At 31.0% G+C, this 22,944-nt stretch overlaps 1 protein-coding gene and 1 long non-coding RNA gene across 4 annotated transcripts in view; one reads left to right on the top strand and one right to left on the bottom strand.

Moving 5' to 3' along the window:
• LOC130673194 (uncharacterized) overlaps positions 1-22,944 on the top strand; it is a 209,161-nt gene that overhangs the window by 138,877 nt on the left and 47,340 nt on the right. The gene's annotated exons all lie outside the window — the stretch shown is intronic.
• Positions 17,667-18,964, bottom strand: LOC130673199 (uncharacterized). The gene is made up of 2 exons (XR_008990852.1): positions 18,403-18,964; positions 17,667-17,987 (listed from the first exon to the last, which is right to left on the bottom strand). It is a non-coding gene; the product is annotated as an uncharacterized LOC130673199 (long non-coding RNA).

Raw genomic sequence — 22,944 nt, forward strand, 5'->3', positions numbered from 1 at the left:
CCGTCGAATTACTCCTACACCAGTGTAATTTCATTTTAACACCAGGCGGAGTTAAAATGAGTCCATTTTCAACACCGTTTTTTTTACAGTGTATACGTACACACTGTAAAAAATCACCGGGGTAAGTCCAAGCGGTGTAGGTGTTAAAATTATTGGTGTTATATTTATCCCCGAAAGCGGTGTGAAAATAACGCCGCCACCGGTGTAAATATTCTTTACCGGTGTTAAAAGAAATTTTACGGTGTTAAAATATTTTACTTTGGGAATTTGTGCATATGTGTGTGCGTGTGTGTGTGTGTCAAAATATTTTTTGCGTTTTATAAGCTACCCCGCTTTTACACCGGTTTAACACCGTCGAATTACTCCTACACCAGTGTAATTTCATTTTAACACCAGGCGGAGTTAAAATGAGTCCATTTTCAACACCGTTTTTTTTACAGTGTATACGTACACACTGTAAAAAATCACCGGGGTAAGTCCAAGCGGTGTAGGTGTTAAAATTATTGGTGTTAAATTTATCCCCGAAAGCGGTGTGAAAATAACGCCGCCACCGGTGGAAATATTCTGTACCGGTGTTAAAATAACGCCGCCGCCGGTGTAAATATTCTTTAGCGGTGTTAAAAGAAATTTTACGGTGTTACAATATTTTACTTTGGAAATTTGTGCATATGTGTGTGCGTGTGAGTGTGTGTGTGTTTGAGTGTGTGTGTGTTTGAGTGCGTGTGTGTGAGTCAAAATATTTTTTATGTTTAACACCAGGCGGAGTTAAAATGAGTCCATTTTTAACACCGCTCTTTCTACAGTGTATACATAAATACAAAATATACATACATATACACAATACATATATATACATAAGGGAGGCTGGGGTAAGTTGACCCACCTGAGCTTAATTATCTCCAGACTTTTCACCACCGGGAAATTATTTTGATCTCTATCGAAAAATTAAATATTATTGTGATGATTAATTTTTTTTATGAAAGTTAATTATTAAATTTTTTAATTACGTATTTAATTGGACGTTTAATAGACGACATACCCATATAATAGCTAAGGGAATATATACTCCCATATTTATTAAATAAAAATGAAAAAAAGAAAATGAATAATTTGTATCAAACAAATAAAGATTAAAAAAAAATATGTATATATATTTAAATAGAATCTGACTAGGTATTCTGGAGTATAAAAATAATTCAAGCACAAGTGAAAATTTCCATTCGTTTAGTAAATGTTTTTTCCTTTCGGCTCTACTCTGACATAAAGAGAAAGCCTGACGGATGAAAGTCAGCATTTGCCAACGAGGGAATTTTAAAAACAAAAAATAGGATAAATAAAAAAAAGGTATAATACAAAATAGGAAAAGCAGAGCTGAAAAATATATAGAAGGAAAAATGTTAAATAAAATATTAAGAAAAAAAAAAAAATGAAATAAGTAAACATAAAAATGTGTATCTCTGAAGACGTAGAGTACACAAGAAAGCTACGAGGAAGCTGCTGGTAATGTGAGAGATTATCTTTTGACTAGGGTGAGTTTTATCTCGCGGGCCAGGGCCGGGGGGAGGTGGGGAGGAGAGGAACTGGATGAGTAGGTTGCTGGATATATTTCTGGCAGTGATCCATAAGCTCAAGCTTGGTGTGATCGCCAATGTGTAACACAAGTACGCTCTTTTATTCATAATACATATCCCAGCCCCTCACATTAATCCTCCCGTAATATTGTTCAGTGCCGAGAGAATAAAAAAAAATATCCACTTATTCACGAGTTTTAAAATCCATTTTCGAAATTGTTTAATCACTCTTCGTCACATCAAATAAAATTTTACATTACACTACATTACATTACATTATCTACCGTCTCGCGGGCTAATTTCATTTATTATTAATATCGTAAAATGTAAATTCATCTATCAATATCACTCAATTACCTGTGACAGTTATTCCAAAAAAAGGAGTAAAATAAAATAACAAATATTTCTTTTATTAAATCTGCTTTCTTGGCTGAACTAGTCATAATACGTCAAAAGTCACTGAGAGCTTTTTTGTAGAAAATTTAATTCCCTACAAAATTGTATCTATACATTTTCATTGTAATATCAACAGTTTCCCAAAAATTTTCATTTGAAACTCAATAGTTATAAAAGCGAGTCAATTTTTTTAACTCGGAATTTAATTTCTGGCCAAACTATCAAAGATATGAGAAAAATGTACATAAACAAATTTGTTCATGACAAAATTTTCTAAAAAAAAGGTCCTGACGACCACGCACATATAACCAATAATTAAGGAGTTATGATTAAGACAGTTACTCCAAAAAAAGGAGTAAAGTAAAATAACAAATATTTCTTTTATTAAATCTGCTTTCTTGACTGAACTAGACATAATACGTGAAAAGTCACTGAGACCTTTTTTGTAGAAAATTTAATTCTCTACAAAATTGTATCTACACATTTTCATTGTATTATCAACAGTTTCCCCAAAATTTTCATTTGAAACAACAGTTATAAAAGCGAGTCAATTTTTTTAACTCGGAATTTAATTTCTGGCCAAACTATCAAAGATATAAGAAAAATGTATATGAACAAATTTGTGCATGACAAAATTTTCTAAAAAAAAGGTCCTGAGGACCACGCACTTATAACCAATAATTAAGGAGTTATGATCAAAAATAAAATAATTAGACGTTTGATAAAACTTGTCTTGAAAAAAAACGAATAATTTCTATATTTCATGCCTAAAATTCAAAGATATGTTAAAAATGTATATAGACAATTTTGTAGAGAATTAAATTTCCCCCAAAAAAGGTCTGAATGATGAAAGCCCTAAATAGTGTATTTCACCCGATAGACGGCTGTGAATTAAAAATTGAAACAACAATTTATTTAGCAGAGTAAAAATAAAAATGTGGATTAAAAAGTGTTTTTAAACATTAAAGTATAAATTTAACAACAAATGAATTTCCCAGAGGGATTGCATATCCCTAGACAAACATTTGATATCTCTGGTCAGTGATATTTGAAGCGTACATAGGGATATCATGAGTTTCATGCGCATGCTCGATTACACCCTGTCCCAAGGACATATATACCTATATAAATTCATATATATATATACATATACATATGCAAGTACGCCCACTTTGACGAGTAGTATCCCGGTGAGGGTGGGAATGGCGGTGGTCGAAATCGGCCCCGGGTGCAACCTACCATGGCCCATACGCTCTCTCAATGTTCACTACTAAAAGCGTTATACAACCCCTTTCCTCACCTCTAATTCCCTCTTTCTCTCTCACTCACTCTCTCTCTGTTCACCTAAAACCCAACCAACCTACCCTTACATAGAAAACGGAAGCCCAGCGAGGGTGGCGACACGTTTCCGTTAACAATGCCGCTTACTAACGGGTTTCGTTGCTCCAAAACATCCCCGGTCTCTCCTCACCTCTCTCCCCATTGGCCCTCGCTTCACCCCGCGCTCCTCCCGAATACATATCCTCTTTCACAATTGTTTCACAGGGTACTGAGTATTGCCGGCGATAACTTTAACACACGATACCGTGATTTATAATGCAGAAAAAAAATCATTTTCACTTTTTATTTGGTATTTTTTTGTAAAATATTAAATAGAAAGAGGATATAAGGAAGACTTTGGGCGACAAATTGCTCCGACTTTTTGGAGGGATGAAAAATATAAAGGAGTGAAGATAAATAGTTGATAAAAAAAGGAAAAAAAGGTGGTTGGGAAAAAGAGTGCGATGGGTTGAGAGAAATAGAGGCAGAGGTAGAGGCAGAGATGATTCTGTGGAGCTGATTCAGGACATTGTGGAAATAGAAATAGAGTATAACGGTTTTCTCCGGCTTACTAACACAATCCTCTTGTTGTCGATTGAGAGGAGAAGGAGTAAGTAGAGGAGGGCTGGAGGTAAAGAGAGAAAGGATGGATGAAAGGTGTGGGTGGGTTTGTGGGTGACCAGTGGGGTGGCGGCAGGAGAATTAATCCTTTGAATTTAATGCCGGAAGTGGTACTGTTCGTAGCTTGTCATAAATTGGATTATGAATTGTTGTATTTTTATGTGACGCCCTTGTGCTTCGTTTGCTGGGATTGAGTAGTCCAACTCCTTTGTCTTTAATGTCCAATCCTGTTTCATGAGCGAGTTATTTTAATGAAAGACTTGCACAAGCTTACGGGTGTTCTCAATTGTACGTGTTGCTTTGGGCTTTTAAATTTTTGTTGTTTTCGTTTATTTTCATGGGAATTGTTTCATTTTCATTGTAAGGCTTGTTTCATTGTTTTCAGGTAAAATATTTTACGAATCGATCGCTGGGGATTTTATTTAAACTTGTTTTCGGAATAATAAAAAGGGGAATTATCCGTTTATGTTCCGACGTCGAGTGATCACGACAATGTATCGATAATTTTTAAATCTGATTTCAAGGGCTTTGAATAAAATTACTTAAGGCGATACTTGCTTCTGATATATATATATATATACATACATTTTTTTTTAATATTTAAATTTTACGTGTCCGTAATAAAAAAAAATTTTTTATCCCGCGTACGAAATTTTATAATTTAAAAATAGAACAAAATTTGTTTGCAAAATTATGTTGGGTAGAAAATTAAAACTTGTGGTTAATAAATTGTTATGAAATAAATTTAAAATCCTAGCTCATTAAATTTGAGTGTCAGTTAATTTACACACTTGGATAAACTCAAATTTAACGATATAATTTTTCAGAAACACTTGATATTTTGTTAACGTATTTATTAAAATTCTCCATCTGTTTTTAATTATATAACACAATGTTAAGTTAGAAATAGTCATCAAAGAGCAAGCTGTGAAAATTATTTAACAGACAAAATAATGTATTAAGAAAAAAATAATTCCGATGACAGTGAGTGAGTGTGGCCTGTCAGCCGGCGTTGTAAAGGCAATAAAAATCTGTCATCAGTGGTCGGTAATCATCTAAATTTTCATTCATTCATTTGATACAACTACGCATTATACAGACCCCATATATATCTACTAGTATGTAAATATATATATTTATAAAGAGATAGACACAGACACAGACATTTAAACACAATAAAACACTTTAAAGACTTTAAACTCGGCATTTATCTACACTCTAGATATATACATATATACATATTTATAATCCTCTTTCAACACTAATAATAAGCCGTTAAATTCCTCCTTATTTAATGTCCACTGAGTAGTACTAGGGTATCTTAATCTTCAAAATACACCAGACATCCTAAATAACATCATCATAAAAATAAAATAAATAAAAGCTTTTTATATTTCTCTTTATAATCCCGCTGATTAATAGCTTGTATTTTGACAGAAATACCAAACGTTTAGAGTGACGCGCCAGCTGTTATTCATTTTATTTTTTTATTTATGTTTAATTAACACCCGACATTTATTTTTAACTCCAAATTTTTTTTTATTTTTCTTCGAAATTAGTACCCAGTTAGAAATTCAAATTTCGCGGAAACTATTGGAGATACGAGAAAAATGCACATAAGCAATTTTGTTCCTTGTGAAATTTCCTACAAAAAAGGTCCTGATGGTCATACGGATAGAATTGATTATTTGAGAGTTATAATCAATTTTTGAATTATTATCACAAATTTCTTGGCATATTTATATTTTTCGATCTTAAAATCAAAATTACGGTGTAAATATTGCAGATACATAAAAAATGTATATAAACAATTTTGTTCGCCATTAAATTTCCTGCAAAAAAGTTTCTTATGACCATTGCCCCCAAGTGGATAGTTTGCGCGATAGAAGCTCTTGAATGAAAAATTATTAGAAAAGTTAAAAATAACAAAATTTCGATGGGATCAAAATAAAAAAATTTTAATTTTCGCGGTAATTTTTTAGTAAAAATCAATGCTGGGCAAGTGTGTAGATTTAGTTTATACTTAACTCTATTTTTCTTAAAAGTTGTATTTTTCCCAGTACTCAAGCGGATGCAGAGCTATGCCAGGTAAATGTACTGGAACGCCTTGAGCTTAAATTGAGTACTGAGTAGTGAGTAGTGAGTAGTAAGTACTGAAGACCGGGTACTGAGTAGAATAGAATAGTATACAGAATAGATAAGAGCATGAAGAAAGAGCGAGAGAGACAGTACAGTAGGGAGAGACATGCATTGGCGGTAGCATATAAAAGAGGAGTAAAAAAGAAAAAAGAGCAAAGAAAAATCTCTTTCTGGTATTACCTCCCAATACCACCGGATTTATTCGTAAGTACAGAGAAAATCGAAAGCTCCGCAGTAGGCACTGTATTTTTATTCCGGCTCGATATGTCATAAAGGGGAATGGAATGGAATGGAAGCCTGAGTAAAATATAAAAATGATAATAATAATAATAGTGGAAGTGGTAGTCGTAAGAAATGGATCGTACAAGTAAAGTCTAAAGATAATAGAAAGGGAAATGCATAAATACATAAGTTTAAAAAAGGGAAACGTAAAAAATAGGCATCGGCATTGAAAGAGATTGACGTCGCTGTATCGTGAAAAGTGAGAGTGCTCTGTATTATTTGTGTATTTGTATGTAAACACTGTTGTATGGAGGATTTTTATCTGGAGCCAAAGAGCAAACAATGCGACAAATAGTCCAATGAAAAAGAATAATATGAAAAAAAAAAAAAAAATTGCAGATGGAAAAAGGGTTTGAAGAGAATCAAGAGTAGCCCTATCGTCACTACACTATAGTGGAGTAGCAAGTAGTATTTTCTGCCTCCGTGCCATCAGACTGTGAAGAGGTTTTACCAAGGCCGCTTGGCTAGACATTTTGTTTCTTTTATTTCTTCTCTGCAATTCTTCCTCTTCTATAATCCCCCTCGGCTTTACGGTGGACGCCAACTCTGGACTCCATCATGTAGATGTTCGTGGAACCCGAGTGTGTGTGTGCGTGTGTGCGTGTGTGAGGCTGAGGGTAAGAGGGTGTTCACTACCTGTCGCGTTTTTATTCTTATATTTTACAGTTACTCATCTAAAGGCCAGTATTAGTATTAAACTAAGTATAAAAAGTACTTTTAAGCACACGAATGTCTGTCGCGGTCCCGGTGAGCTCTGTTTTTTTTTTTTTTTTTTTGTTATTATTTTACGCGATGTTACATTTGTTGTGTGCAACGTTGACTTTAATAAGGGTCAAACTTTTTTTATTTTCTAAAATTAATTCGGATTGTTATTAATTTTATTTTTCCATTCAAAAATACTTATTCATATATAAATTTAATTTAAAAACACATCTATTTATATTATTTATTTTTATTATTTGTCTGGGGATTTTCAATGTTCGCACGATTTTGAGATTTGTGGTCTTGGTTGCGAATTGATTGCTGAGGGTGGCGAACCAATATCTCGCGTCTTACCTTACATATAGATATGTATGTATATTTATGTACATATACATATACATATAGATATAGATATAGGTAGCGAACAGTAATAGGAATAGAAGAAATATCTCGAGCCTAGAGTCTAGAGAGTACCAGGAGAGTAGAGAAGAGAGAGAAAGCAGGAGATATTGATACTTTGATGTGTCTCGGCAAATACCGGATCCATGCGGATTGCCAATGCCAAGAGGATGGGTAAACTTTATACGGATATTCAATGGTAACAGCAGTCATACTTCCCACGATATATTCTACTTAATTCTCTCTTGTGCTCAGCGCTATACAAACTCCAAGATTTGTATTTAGTATTTTTTTTATTGTGATTTGTATTTAGAGTTTTATTTAGTTTTTTATCAATCTGCCGAGGATAATATCCACACATGTCTACATCCGCATATAACTAGGGTAAAACGGGCGGTGGTAATAGAAAATTGAAATTTTTCTTTACTTTGGGATTAAAAAAAATTTTTTCCATTGAAATTTCGGAAAAAAATCTGGAACTTGTCAATAAAATTTTTTAAATTAATTCAAATAATTCTGAGAAAAATTTTCTATTAAAACTTCGAAGTTATAACTGGGGTAAAACGGGTGGCGGTAATAGAAAATTGAAATTTTTCTTTATTTTGGGATTTCAAAAAAATTTCTCATTGAAATTTCGGAAAAAAAATCTGAAACTTGTCAATAAAATTTTTTTAATTAATTAAAATAATTCTGCACAGAAAAAAAGGATTTCTTGGCACTAGAATTTTTTACTCACCCCAGGAAAATTTTTTCCCAGCCCAAGAAATTTTTTGAATTATGAATTGAAAACAGAAATTTTCTGAAGGCGACAATGAATTTTTTTAGAGCTAGAAAAAACTTTTTGAGTCAATAAATTTTTTCTCGTCCAAGAAAATTTTTGTGTTCAATTTATAATACAAAAAAATTCTTGCACCCAGAAATTATTTTTTTCTGTGAGAAAAATTTGAAAAAAAAATTTCTATTAAAACTTTAATTATATAACTGGGATAAAACGGGCGGCGGTAATAGAAATTTGAAATTTTTCTTTACTTAGAGATTTCACAAAAATTTCTCATCGAAATTTCGGAAAAAAATCTGGAACTTGTCAATAAAATTTTTGAAATTAATGAAAACAATTCAGAGAAAAATTTTAAAAAAAATTTTCTATTGAAACATTAATTATATAACGGGTTAAAACGGGCGGCGGTAATAAAAAATTTATGTTTTTCTTTACTTCGACATTTGAAAAAAATTTTCTCATTGAAGTTTTGGAAAAAAATCTAAAAATTGTCACTACAATTTTTGAAATTAATTAAAATAATTATGAGAAAAATTTGAAAAAAAAAAATTCTATTAAAACTTTTAACTATTGAATTTTTATAATTTTTCTTGAACATAAATTTTTTCTATGTCTTATAATTTATAAAAGTATGTAAAATAATTGTAAGAAACTACAGCTCTTACTCAGCTCCATAGTTACCTCACTTTTATGAAAATACCTGGTTGTTATAAAGTATAAGAGATTTAATATTTAATATCTCGGTAATAATTTACTCAATCGTGAACAAGTTTAAAGTTCATACATCCTCTTTTATTTTTCTTGAATTTCCTTCTCAAGCCAGCTCTAATATTTAATATTTAATATTCTCAATGTTTTACCCTTTTTATCTTAACTACATTCCGACTTTTGTTGTAATTTTTTCATCCGAATTCAAATACATACAATACAATTCTTTAATCGCACGTCAAAAACAGCCGACTCATTTTTTTTTATTCATCAAAACTAACGCCGCTAAACTTCATTTAATGAATTTCACAAAAGCAAACCGTACAGAAAATTAAATTAACCCTAGTCTCTTATAAACAATTTCTCAATTTTTTTAAATTAAATATTTTATTTCTCCATTCAATTTTCCCGAAAAATTTTTTCGCCAAAAAAAAAATCATAAAATATCCACAGGAAAATAATTTTTCTCTCCACTTGAATGCCCAAGAACAAAAGTTTAAGCCAAAAAGTTATCCCACGAACACGTGTTACAAAACTGAGTCAAACCCCATGCTGTTGAGTCAGGAACAAATCGAGAAGTTTATCTACGTCAGTACCAAAAACTTTATTCTCTATTTTATTTATTTTTACAACTACTCATTCCCAAAAAAAGTAAAAAAAATATTTATCTGTACCATGCACTCTGACTTTGTGCCTGCACTCAGTTCTTGCACTGGCACTTTCACTCAAGTGTTAAAACGAAAGATTAAATATTTTTGTAGCTCAGTATTCATGATTAAATTACTTTAATTAAACCTTTTGTATTTGGACATTGAAAAAGTACTTTGACTAGAATGCTCGATACAATTCAACCGTTGTTACTTTTTATATATATACCCTACCCGCGAAGACAACTCTTCAAAGAGCCGCAGGGCTGACATTTAAATTCATTTAAAATCCGTGCTCTCGAGGTATGCAAACAGTAAAAGAGTAGTACGCAGATTCTCCAGTCGAAATCACTGTGTACTGTACTACAAATGTTGCTTGCGTACATAATATAAGCATATATATATATTTATCTTACTCTCTCTGCTCTTGAGAGTGTGTGCAGAGTACACTAGTTGCTGTTACGGTGGTGCTGAACCCGGTGGATATCCGTGCTATGCGTAACTCGCCCGTTTGTGTGTTTGTAAATGCAATTACGGTGAATGTCCAAAGCAGATGCCTGGCGGTCACTACGATGCCTTCCACCCCTTGACCGCCCTTTGTTCTCGGAGCCAATAAATGCGCACTAAATCTACTAATGCCTGACCCCCTGCCTACCTATAGTCTTGTGGATTCCGTTTATCGTTCTTCCACCCCGTAAATACCGAGATTACTGACGTTAAAAAACCACTTGTGTTAATCAAAATTTGCTTCTTTTTTTTTTAAGTCACTGTGCTTTATTTTTACGGGAAAATATTTATTGTTGGGATTGTCGTGGATTTTTATTTATACCCACTAGTCATTTCACTTTGTACCAAAAGTGGAAGGGTGTTTTTTATTTTAATTTTAAGATGTAAGTATAAATTTCCAAAATTACAAGGAAGCTGGGAAAAAATTTTGTACCCTTTAAAAATAAAATAGTGAATTTCACTGCGAATCAGTGGATAGTCACTATTTCTACTGCTGTAAGTATACACGGAAAGAAATTTTCTTTAAAAATTACCGTTAAATTCACTGTAATCGTGTGACATGCGGCGCTTTTATTTATTACCATTTTTGAAATAAAAATTAGGGAAAAATTTATTTATTTTGTGGGAGACTTCATAAAATTTATCGCAAACCGAATAAAATTTACAGTAGACTACGGTAAAATTTGGTGAAAAAAAGTTAAAAATTATTTCACTTACCGACAAATGATTAGGTCGTGCCATTCGTCCCACGATTACCGTGAATATAACGGTAATTTTTGAAGAGAATTTCTTTCAGTGTACCACTAATTCAACCAGTGGTATACTTATAGCTGTAGAAATAGTGAATATTCACTAATTCGAAATAAATTTCACTGATTCATTTTTAGAGGGTAAGTTTTGCACAGTTCAAAATTTTGTTCTTGTGTATAAAAATTCAATGGTTAAATATTTTGTCAATTATTTGACACCATTAAGTGTAAATTTAACTAAAGTTAAATGTGTTATCTAATCTCAACAAGTTTTGAACCTGTATTATTGTTTGACAAACTTTGAACATGAATAAGTAAAATAAGTGAATATGCACTAATTTTGAGTGCCGACCGAAGCACTTTTTAAAATTAGTGGTTCGGTTTACACTTGGAATTAGTGAATATTTACTTATTTTCACTAATTAATGTTGAGAGAGAAAGTATAATGTGTTAAATTAACACAAAAAATTGAGTGGACCGTTTGAACACGTGATTTGTGTTAAATTTAACACAAATTTTCCACTGTGTGGATATTGGAGTAGAAAATTCAATTAATTTATCATAATTAAAACTGAATGCTGATTAATTTTCATCGATAATTATGAATATTTGATGAATTACTTCTACTAAGTCTCTGAATATTTGAATTTTTGAGACATGAAATTAATTGGTGGATTGTAGAATAACAATACGGTACGAAATGGTTATCCACAGAAGGGTAAAAAAAGTGAAACGTTTAATTAATAAAATATAAAAAAGTAATTTAGTTAAATATCGAATATCGACGAATCCTCAAATGTATTTTTGAATTACCCGTGGGTATGGAAATGGATTAATTATAGACGTGACAACTATTGGAATATCGGCAGCAGATTAATCTCGGTTATTCTGTAAAAAAATGTCAAGAGAAAATGTCTGGACCAGTCGTTGCGGTCGATTGGGAGTCTCGTTTTATTTATAGTATATATCTATATCTATACACATGTCTATATTCATATCTGTATATATACACAATTTATTCATCTCTTCAATCTTCAACTGATACTCATATGCAAGCGTGTGTCCCTTTGCGTTCGACAGCGGCTCAAAATAAATACTCGATCGCTCTCACCGTCATCACCAGATTTATCTCTATATCTTTTAAATCATTTGCAAGAGAATTATTATATACGTTTATATTTTTTTGTTATTCTTTTTCGCAACACAAAAACAAAAAAAAAAAACAGTTACATGTAACTTTTCAATTATTTTTTTATCTTTCGACAATTTCATTTGAACTATTTCCGGCATAACTGTTTTAATTGAATTCTTTTGTGTAATATACCTTTTTTTTTTTTATTTCAAACTCAATTACACCGTCGATTATAATTACAGGTTTTAAATAAAATAATTTATTTATACTTGAAGCCTCTTTAATTTTCAATCGGGTGCTAGTGGATGTCTAATGATGATTGTCAGCTTTCTCTATACGATCATTAATAAATGTCCGTTTATTTTCCGTCAGTTTTTTTTTTCAAATTAACAAATGGGATTTAGTTGAAAAATTTTTGAACAACTTTTAATTAACTTACTGTCGGACCTTTAAGGTTTTAATCTGTCCCAAATAGAGAATTTCAGGTGACGAAAGACAGAGGGAGCAGTAAGCAATAGATGACAAGTCTTGGCCGTTTTATTGACATTTGTCACTTAAATAGTGATCCCAACGTATAATTTCGGGTTTTCTTAAATAAATTGTAAAAAATAATAAATATACGCAAAGAAATGATATTTAAATAAAGTTGTTGTCGTGTAAGATCGTTTTAACGCTTCTCAAGCTTACATTTTGTCCCGAATCTAATAAACAAATGGCAGAATATCTAAAAATTAATTTTTCATTTAGACATTTATATTTATCCGAAAATTTGAGTGATGCGTGAAAAGGAAATTTTAAGATCACCAGGATCTGAACCCACTGGAAAAGAGATCCCGAGCCAGACTGTCTAAATTACGAGAGATTACTGCTGGGATTTGAATATAAATCCAAAACCGCGGATTCAAAACTTGTGTCTCGCGTTTCTTTAAACAAAAAATAACACGTGCGTAAATAAATTTCGGTTTAATCGAGTTATCGGTAAGTTTTGAAGCCGTCTTATTTATTGAAACTACAAAACCAATTCAAATATTTTTCAAAATTTCATGACTACTTCTATTACCTCCGTAGAATTTTTGGTATCGAATGAAACTATGAGCTCAAAGAAAACCCCTGAAGTACATAAATTTGAGGCAACTACACAGTAGATTAGTGCTGTTGTGGGTTGTAGTCTTAGTGAAACTAAAAATAGGACGTACTAAGTATAAATAATAATAACATTTATAAATTGAGTTAATAATAAAGGTTGCGAGTGTATTTTGACTCGAGTCATGTCGCTATAGTGAAGTGGATGTTGAATTGTTGAATAGACATCTTGGGACAAATGATGAGAATTTCTCGACGAGAGTATCTTCCACCAAGTGGGTTTAGGTTAGTGTACGAGAATATGTGCAGGTTTATATAACGTGTCTATATATATAAGAAAGATGGAGAGAATAGAGTGAGAGGATTTGGTAACTATATCGTGTTCTAATTGTGCCACGCTATAATCGCGCTCCAGCCACCCTTTAGTATGAGCGCTCTCACGATATTTCGAATGAACGTGTTCGTGTACGTGAATGTGAACGTGGATGAGAGAAAGAGGGAGATGGAGATAGCAAATATAATATTGAGCAAAGGAGGAGTAAGAAGGAAGGGAGATAAAGATACTGAGTAGAATGCTGCATTACAGGTTGCGTTTGCGGCGTGGAAACGTGGCTCGACCCGTAATGTACTCGATGAGCTTAATAATCAGGAATACACGGAATTACGTGGAGTGAATAGGAACAATGTACGTGATACTGTTGCACTGAAATTCTACATTGAACTTGACGTACTTTCAAAACACTCTTATAACTAAATTATCCTATTATTCATTTATTATTATTATTATTAGTATTTCATATTTTTCTGTCTTTGTCACTCGAAAGTTGGACTGATATAATAACGTTCTAAAATTAACTGCTAATTTTAGTATCACTAATTAATATTATCATTTTTTTCTCATAATTATATTTTGTATGGAAAAAAATTCATATTTTACTACACAGAAAAAAAGAATTTCTCGGCGCAAGAAATATTTTGTATTATGAATTGAAGACAAAAATTTTTCTTGGCTCAAGAATTTTTTTCTCGCCTAAAAAATTTTTTTCTTGTTCCGAAAAAATTTTTTCTTACCCCAAGAAAAGTTTTGTTTTCACTTTATAATACAAAATATTTCTTGGGTCAAGTAAAAATTTTCTTAGAACAAGAAAAAATTTTTCGCGCTAAGAAATCCTTTTTTTCTGTGTAGATTAAATTCTTTTGCTGATGTAATTGAATAGTTAAATTATCTGTGAATTAAAAATTTCTTAAAAGTCCATACTTAGAGTAATTTTTTTGTTAAACTTTTTTCTTTCATCAAACAAATGGTTTTCTGCTGTATACATTTGTATGTAATTCAAATATATTTAAATGCAGAATTGTCGGACAAAATAACAGAGTAAGTTTTCCCATTAGATCGAAATGATTTTTATTGTAGAAAGAACCAAAGTGAATTGCTTTTGATGCGTGTGTGCACGCAATTTCGCAATAGTTTCTTATTCACAATATGTAGTAATATAAAGTCCGTGGGTTATTATTGATTTTTACGTTGAATTGCTTTTGCTTTAGCTTTTATTCCGTCACCAATATTACATATACTCTAACTCAAACCTCTACTTATATATATATATATACATAGAAAATCCATAGAAAATTTTTCTACTTTCCAAATATTTGAAAATTCATTTTCTTTTTAGAAATTTGAAATTCGTCTTATTTATCTTGACTATAGCTCTCCCCTCTATACACTCATACATTTATATATATGTAGTGACCGTGTAAATCGTAGGGTTAACAGAAAAAATGGCCGCTAACAAACCACCGCACGTGCGAAAATTTAAAAGTAAAAAAAACAGTAACCAAAGAAATGAATACATATATAAAGCACTCTACTACATATATAAGGGAAAGAGAAAAGAAGCACTCAAAAATTCGTAACGGAATTGTTAAAGTTGAACGCGTGTGGCGTACTACTTACAGGGCATAAAACAGGCCTCGGGTCTGTAGCGACCATAGACCTTTTTTATTTTCCCCGCTTTAACGGAAACATTTTGTGTATGGGGTAAGCTAAAAGGGGTGTCTTACGCGTGTCTCGCATTAACTTGATTCAAAGATGGAAATAAAAGTGTTGCTAAATCAATTGAACATTTGAAAACCGTGAAAAATTATAAACTTGATTCGCTTATTCACTGGATTCGTTTTATTAATTAACAAATAAATAGAATAAGTTTTCGTGCTCAATGAAATATTTGACAAAAGATTTTTCACAATACTTTAAAACTTATTACTTAAAACGAGAAACAGATTTATTGCGAGTGGGCTTGAGCGTTGAGGGAAGCCTCAAAGTACGATAATAATGGAGTGTAGAATTTAAATGAAGTAGCAAAAAATAATAAAAAGTTATAAATAGAGTGAAAAAAACGGGTTTGTAGCATACGATGAGGACGGATTTGACTCTCTTTTCAATCAAGGAACATTGTTGCGGTCTCATGAACAAATTGGATGATCCAGTCCCCTTAATTGCATCGTGCAAAACGACGACTGAAAGGGGTGGACAGAGTAGTCTAGTTCTGTTACCCTGAAGCTAGACAGAGCAAAAGCAAGACGAGCCAGGTCTCTCTCTGCATCTACTACTCGAATGGGAGCCAGGAGTCAGGAGCTAAGAGCCAGAGCAAGAGCGAAAGCGAAAGCCAAGAGAGACAAGATCCAATGAAAATAGAAAGACTAAAGTATTTTGATCTCCAGCTTGTTTCATTTCTCTCAGCCATGTCTCGTTTCTAGGCCACAGGATTATCTACTGCTCACCCTCTCTCTAATTCTTAGTTACTGTCCTATCTAGTCGTAGACATAATTTCGTCTTTGGAAAATTGGAGGATTTATAATGTAATAATTCGAGGTCTTATTTTATTCCCGTGACCGCAAACAATCAGATTTAAGTACTTATCATAATATTAATCACCTCTATTTCATTTATTATCCTTCATGAAACTTTTATTAGCCTCATTATTATAATTACATTTATTTCAGTGTAACCTTTATTTACAAACTTCGTTTCTTAAACTCAATTTCATTTTTTTTATTATAATTAATAGCCTTTGTAAACTAATGCTCAAGTCATAGGTTTGAACCCCAATTTTTCAAATTATTATTATTATCCTGTACTGTGATTATTAAACTCTACTACAGTAAAACTAAAAATATATTTAAATTCAAAGGTCATGAGTTTAAATTTTGCTGAAAATATTTTTGGTGACAATAATTTATTCAAAATCTGAAACTTGACAGTAAAGTTGAATACAAAGGTCGCGAGTTCAAATCTTACTATATTTTTAAAAGAAAATTAATTATGAATTTGAATGCAAAGGTCATGGGTTCGAGTCCAAGTCACGGTATGCAAAAAAAAATTCGTATGTGATTTTAAAATTCAAATTTTGATAATTTGAAATTATATGAATCGATTATTGGAAAAACCCTATCCGGGCAAATTTGGAATATGTCGCATATATGCAACATATATATAAATATATGTCTCATATATACAGATTTGCCCGGATATATATTTTTTTCGTATGAGATAAGTCAAGAAAACAAAATTTTTCAGGAAACACAAAAAACATTTTTTTGGAAAAGCTTGACATTAAAATAAGAAATAAATAATTGAATACAATAATTTTAGCGTTTCTGAAAAAGATTCCAAAAAGATCAATTCAATTTTTTAACTGAAACTACTTAAAAAAATTATTTAAAGTTAATTGACTTATGGGGTTTCTCAACCAAACGGAAAAAAGTTATAAAATCATTGTTTTTTTAAATGTTTCCACTCAAATCATTTATTACACTGATAAAATGAAGTGTTAAATACGTATTTGAACTCTGAAACTCAGAAATTATAAAAAATCATAATTAATTTAAACATTTTAATTAGTCATATAACAGTCAACAATAAAACAACATTTGAAATTAATTTCCCAAAAAAGCGCGAATTTTAAATTAAAAATAAAAAAAAATTATTTTTGTAAAACTAAAACTGCATATGTTTATTCAAGTCATTGACTTATGGGATTTCTCAATTAAATGAAATTGCCATCACCCGGTTAATTTTTTTTTAAGCGCTGATTTGATGCATGTTTAATTGATTTCTATGGAGGGACATCCAAAGAACCCTAAAATGCAAAAAACCAAATTTCGTAAAAAAACATGACTTTCGAGGTTTCTCAAATAAACGATTCATATATTAACTACACGGAAAAAAAATTCACGGATTTTTTACGATTTAACTATCGTAATTTTCATTATATAGTATTGTAACGCTGGACTATAAGTTTTCAATAATAATTTTTACAATAGACTATCGTAATTTTTATTTTATAATTTATACTACTACCAGAAAGAAAAAATCAGATACTATAGAGTAAATTATACAAGTTGTGTTAACATAAATTCTAATACAACTATCGTAAAATGAATGAGTCGGTAATGTAGAATTTCTTTAAATATAAAATAATAATTAGAAGTCAATGGAGTAAAATATATTTTCTTAAAAAAGTAGAACTTATAATTAATAAAAAAGAAAAATTTATCATTTGGAATTTTTTTTTTTTTTTTAACAGTTAAATTGAGAAGGAAAATACAATCTCGAAATAAAAATAAAACATGTTGAAGTAGTAATAATAAAACATTTATTTAATATTTTTTCAAACATATTTTTTTGGTATATATAAAATTTATGAATAAATAACTCATTTATTTGTATTCAAAATACGCACATGTAGAAAATTAAAAAAACCATAGGTGCAATTTTTTCGAATACTTTTTTTCTATAATTTATCATTTTTAAAAAAATCCAAAAATTATTAGGCGTCTGCTAACTTCAGTATCATAAAGAAATGTTGAATGTCCATAATTTGAGGTTATTGAAATGTTTTACCTCTCGCAAAGCCGGGTAAAATTATTCATTGTCGACAAATGAAGATTATCCTGTAACAAAATTAGGAGAATTGAATTTATTAGAAAAAATAAATTTTCATTCATTTAGAATCATTTATCCTATGACCACAAAATACTACTAAATTGTTTATAAAAATAAACTTCTTGTCCAGATAAATGATTTTAAAACGAACGATATACATGATACTGAAGTTAGCAGATATCTAATAATTTTTGGATTTTTTTTTAGACGATAAATAATTAAAAAAAAAATATTTAAAAAAATTGCACCCATAGTTTTTTAAATTTTCTACATGTGTATTTTTTTAGTTTTTTTTTTTTTTGTAATTTCTTTGGTGAAAAAAAAAATCCGAAAATTACTAATTATCTGCCAACTTCAGGATCATACGATATACCCACAGAATATTAAGTTTAATAAAAATTGAATAATAATAATTATACTTACACCACCAAATTATTATATTCCACAATCTATGTAGGTTTGTAATGACGAAAGTACAGTTTTTATTTTAAATTTCTTATTTACAATTGTCCGAAAAACGTCATGAATAATAACCTCTATTTCTGCACTACACTGTGGATAAAGATGAACTGATTTATAAATATATATAGTTGAACCACAAATAATACAGACAAAGTAGATGTCATCATTTGTATTTATATATATATATATACACTCATACAAGCATCACATCATGGTTTGTGACAACACTTGTCTTTCATACGTAAACGCTTCAGATGGCATATACTATACCATTTCAGAAAATTTACAATCCAACTATCGTAATTTTTGTAGCTTGTATTGTAAAAACATAGAGGCAGCACTGTAAATTAAAAGGAAGAATAAAAGAATAAATAGTATAATTAAATCTTATTTTTTATTCTTTTACTATTTACGATAGTAACATTGTAATATTTCTTATTGAATTGATTACAATAAACTCTTAATGAAATTACGATAGTGAATAGTAAAAAATCTTTTAAAAACTGTAAATTTTCGTATCATATATTTGAATGTTACAGACAATAAAAGTATAGTCCAGGATTACGATAGTAATATTGGAATTTTTCGTCGAATTTTTTTTCCGTGTACAGTACGAAATCTAATATAATAAAAAATAAAAAAATGTATTTACAAAGTAATAGTAATAGGATTAATAACAAAGGTATAAATAATAATAAGAGCCTTCAATTAGCTTATTGGGAGAGCATTCATCCGTCGTTTGTGATCGTCCTGACAAATCCATATCCAATCGTGTAATCCGGTGTACAAATGGATCCGAATCACTCGTCTGTAACGCGACTCATGTTTAACGCCCTTGAATTGCCCAGTGATCAGACAGACAGACAGATAGACACACATGTGGGACCAGGACACGCGTATTGTACACATCCGCAGCCAAATATACTCTCGTCTCTCTTTCTCTCCATCTATCTGCACCTCTGCATCTGGATATAGCCATCTACACATATATATTTATACATATATAACAACTAATAACATAAAGCAGTTTGCATCCAATAATGCGAGGATCGGTATCGGGCGTTGTCTTCTTTAGCGGATGAGACACGGACGAATGACGCGTGTGTCCTACAAATGGCCATTCAACCGTGTCCATACGGCCTTGAAAGGGTTCAAAGGGTGAATATATTACACCGAGCATCAGATTGTCCCCTTCTCATTCCACGCGAAACCCCTTTTTCATACTCATACTCATCGTACTCCGTACCCATATCTACTACCCCTTCTTCCCCCGGTCTCTCTCTTCTCGTCTCTTCTCTTCTCTTCTCTTATTCTGCCTGTCCTCCTTCCTCCTCTTGAGAGCAACTGGACCGCGAATATATGATGCACTCCATCAAATGTCATCCCGTTATAAATATTCATCCTCGTTTATTTTAATTATGAAGAAAGTACTTTTTTTTTATTATCCAGCTCTCGAGGGTGCAAAATATATGAATTTTTACATACATTTATTTCATATAACCGCCCGCTGTAATTACTTATATGAAAAAAAATTATTAATATTTATTGTTTATACAAACAATAAATTTATGTGCTCTATTTTGTTCCACCCATTTATCAGTTTCTAGTCAAAAAAGTTTATAAATTATTCAAATTTAATGCCTATCAGTAAAATTTTTAAAAATTCTTTTCAAAAATTTTTTTTCCCGCTTTTTCTAAAATTGTATTACAGATGATTTTTTTTACATAAATTTACATGTGAATCATCATATTTATTACATTTTTATAAAAACACGAAATATTTTTTTCATGCCGTCCCACTGTCCGCACCCCTACCTCTGGGATTTACGTGAAATAAAATGTTTTTTTTTTTCCAAAATTACAAGTTTACATTTAATTATATATTAAGTTGGTGAAAAATTTCCTGAAAATCCAGAAATACGGAAAAAAATAAATTTCACAATTACGTCAACTTTTTAGTACTGAGTACTGACTGACATTTCATGACTTTTCTCATTGAAAAAAAAAGGTATCAATCAATTCTATAACCACTCAACCAATTACTGATTCAAACAAAAGTTATTAATTAACCAATTCATCAATCATTTCTGCAAAACTTTGTCTCGAGTTTTCGCGGATGAAAAAAAGCCAATAGTCGAAAAAAAAAAAAAAAAAAAAACTAAAGTATTTATTAAAATTGACAAGTAGTCACGAGAGATGACTAGCGAGATTAAATCGCTTGGCAGGTTGTGATCATCGTGAATAAAATATATTAAAAAATATTATTCCTGTCGTCAGTAAGCCAGTAGCCAGTACCCACTGTGCAGCGTGTAGTGTGTAGATAAAATAGATATACAAAAAAAAAAATAAAATAAAATACTAAAGTCTGTTCGGTGAATTGTCGTCATCAGGTCGCGACAGAGTCACGTGATCGTCGCCCATGTGAATTCGCAACGTCCTCTCGTGTATAATTAAATGTAATAACTGCCGCAGTTGGTCTGGTCTCTCTATACACTCCATCTACATACTACATAGTACATTAGCAAATGCGAGGTAAAGTCACACACGAACTACTATAACACAACTCCCCAGGTTTCGTTATATCTTTATAAACATACCGCACACATTTACACACACTTGGGCATTTTTATTTTTTAACTCTTACCTACTGTGACTTAACAACAAAAAGGGTAGATTTATGTATGTACCCATCAGTAGAAAAGTTATTACATATATATATATATGAAACACACGATATATATTTAAATACGACAGTGTGTGAGCTGCGGGACACTCAACGGGGTGCATTGATGCATAAATAAGTTACATCTTGTGGTCACACCAGCACACCATGGTGTGCGCACACCATTTATAAACTAAATAGGTCTTAGTTTGCTGTACGCAGTATAAATAAGGAATTACACGTTACAGCAACACGTGACTTTGATTTTCATAATTTTCGGATGAATAAAGACTTGATTGGATATATTTGATTTATACATGTATATATTCCGCGCATGTCTGTGAACATGAATGTATGGATGATATATTATATGTGTGGAAGCATTAAGTTGGTACGTGTTTGCTAACGATAGCGTTGCGTACACAACCCTAGCACACCCCGAAATTCAAGGCGCACGCGTTTACTTGTATATACACACGGGAATGGTATTACTCTACTGTACTCTACTCCTATACTCTGTACTAAACTAAACTCGCACGCCCTCGCACCCTGTAATTCGATTGTTTGGTAAATTCGGTTGTTAATGGTCCGACTGTGCGGTTAATTAGACCTATGCCGTCGAGCCAAATTCCTCATATCATTTCATTTATTTTTGCTAAGAAATATTCATGGGAAATTATTCAGCTGTTGCGGGGAGCGATATTTGTGTTTTGGTAATTTTAGGACGTGGAGGTATCGCTGAATAAGCTGACGATATGTAAAATGAAATCTGATATTTGAATCTAGAAATTTCAAAAATTTATTTCTTTATGCCGAAGACGAATTTTAAATTTTTTCTTTTATTTGAGAAGTAAGAAAATTACCCCCATGAAAAAAATTTATAAAAAAAATATATTAAAAATACATAAAAATATATACATATATATATAATATGTATACAAAATATATTTTAAATAGCTAACTTTTGGCCGATTTTCGTATATATTTTAAATATATTACAAATATATCTTAGAATATATAAAAAATACATGTATAAAAATATACAAAAAATATATAAAAAATATATTTTTTATATAATTTTTTTATATTTTCATAATTATATTTTTTATAGATTTAAAATATATTCCTAATATATTTTTTTTATATTTTTAAATAGAAGAAAAATATATTTTTCGTATATTTTTATACATGTATTTAAAATATATAAAATATATACGAAAATCGGCCAAAAGTTAGCTATTTAAAATATATTTTTGATGTATTTTTAATATATTTTTTTATATGAAAAATATTTTTTTTTTTTATATTTTAACATATATTTTTTTTATAAATTTTTTTCATGGGGTAAAAAAAAAGTATCAAAATTTTGGACACTTCGTTTTGCCTGGACCTTCATAAATTGAATTTTAGTCCGGGTACTGCTTGATTTTCTATTGAAACTTTTCCAACAAACGGCTTTGGAAAAATTAAACGAACTAAATTCCGAATAAATTGAACTTAAACCTTAGACTCAAAATTGGCTACGACTATTGACGTAATAAATGAAAGAATTAACAGTATAATCAGCAACGACATCAATTACAATTGAGATAGTTGAGATTTAAGAGCCAACGTCTTTTAGATTTCAATTTAAATCGAATGATTGTAAAACGTGGCGCCCACTCCGGGTCTTTAATATTCAAAGTGCGCTAAGGCGCGCAGCGACAAGTTCAAGCTTCGCTCTAATGAAGAATGACTTCCACAAGGACTTAGAGAAATTCGAGGGTCCAAATTCTTTTCCCACTTTTCTCCCTTGCCCTTTTCCTCTCTCCCTATCATCTACATCTCTCTCAATCCGCATC

The sequence above is a fragment of the Microplitis mediator genome, chromosome 8 (assembly GCF_029852145.1).
Source record: "Microplitis mediator isolate UGA2020A chromosome 8, iyMicMedi2.1, whole genome shotgun sequence".
Classification (NCBI taxonomy): Eukaryota; Metazoa; Arthropoda; class Insecta; order Hymenoptera; family Braconidae; genus Microplitis; species Microplitis mediator.